Source organism: Echinops telfairi, unplaced genomic scaffold (genome assembly GCF_000313985.2).
Source record: "Echinops telfairi isolate 266 unplaced genomic scaffold, ASM31398v2 ScPeMD7_7468;HRSCAF=8506_0, whole genome shotgun sequence".
NCBI lineage: Eukaryota > Metazoa > Chordata > Mammalia > Afrosoricida > Tenrecidae > Echinops > Echinops telfairi.
Genome location: NW_022111369.1, coordinates 55,887,439 through 55,889,186, shown reverse-complemented (window position 1 = coordinate 55,889,186; position 1,748 = coordinate 55,887,439).

Sequence of the window (1,748 nt, the reverse complement as noted above, 5' to 3'; positions counted from 1 at the left end):
TTGCTGCAGGCCATCTGGGTTGTCCCAGTGCCCTCTAGGGGCAGTATTGCCCACTCTGGGAAGCACTAACCCAGATTGTTTCAAACACCAGTCCACTCATCCTGGCAGATGGCTGCCCAACCGTGAAAGAGCTGGCCTCGAAGCTCCTCTACCAGTGGTGTTTGAGTTATTCCAACTCAAGACAAGTCCATGAGTATCAGAGTAGAACTAAGCTTCTCAGGGTTTTCAAAGGCTGGGTTTTCAGGAGTAGATCAGGCCTACCCTCCACGGAAGACGAAGAAGAGTGGATGTGTTTAAATCCGGTGCTGCGGAAGAACAGCGAGAATGCCATGGACCGTCTAAGGAACAAACAAATCTCTCTCTCGGAGGAAGTGCGGTCAGAATGCTTCTTAGAGGCAAACACGGAGGTTCAAAACCTCACATATTTTGCACATATCGTCACAAAAGACCAGTCCCTGGAGAAGGCCATCCTGCTTGGGACAATAGAGGGGCTCAAACACAAGAACAATTGTGAGGATGGCCCAGGACTGGGCAGTGTTCCCTTCTGTAGTTTCCTGGGGCTGGAACCAACTCGACAGAACTGAACAACAACCTCCTCTGGGTGGATTAGGACCTCTGAGCTTTGGTTAGCATCAAGTCTATAACTGTTTGCAGCGCCTGAGGAGCTGCATCTGGAAACAGTGCCGCTCAGGCACACACGAGTCAGGGTGGACTCCGTCCATAGTAATTCCTCCTCCTCCTCCTCCTTCTGTTCCAGCCTGCACATCTACCTCTGCAGCTTGGCTCTACTATGTCTTTGCTTTTATGGTGTTGATCAAATTGCTTCACTTTCTGGAATTCCGTTTCTAGCTATGTAACGTGGAGAAGCTAAAGATAAAGACTGGGTAAATGCATGCAAAATGTGAAACAGAAACCTGAGAAACCAAAATCAGACTCACTGGTGACTCAAAGAGACCCCTATGGGTTTACTCACTGCCATCAAGTCAATGCTGACTCATAGGGTTAGGGATACCATATCTATGGGAGTAGCAAGCCCTGTCATTCTCCTGAGGAGCTGCTGGTGGTTTTGAACTGCTGACCATGCGGATCACAGCCCAACACATAACCACTACAGCATCAGGGCTTCTATACACACCCCAGCCTCCTGTAAATAATTATACACTTTGGCTGAGGTTTTGAATTTTAAAGAATGTACGTCTTTTAAAATAAACCTCATTAGAAACTCAAGACTTAGCACATGGTTGCCATTCAGTAAATGTCAGGCAACAACTTTAAATAAAGTACTACCTCTCCAGAATAATTAATTTTAAAATTCATGGGGAAATCTTGTAATATCAAATTTTAAAACTCAAGCATTTGGCAAAGCCAAACCAAATTCACTGTCACTGAGTCCAGGCCAACTCATAGCAACCATACAGGACAGGGTGGAACTGCCCCTGCAAGTTCCTGAGACTGTGTTAGACCAGGTTGACAAGAGAAACAAATGCAGTGACATTTATATATGTGTAAGAAAGAGCTTTAGATCAATTAGTAATTATATATCAAGCAAGCATCTGACCAAATAAAGTCCATAATCTGATACTAGTCCATAAGTCCCTCTTCAGACTCACGCAGCCACATGCAATGTTGCAGGATGCAGGAAGATCCCAGGCCGGTGTGTGCAAAGTCTTGTGGATCCAATGGAGGTGGGCGCATCTGTAGAGCTCTGGCAGGTCTCAGAGCAGCTCGCCAACAAGAAGGTGAAGGCA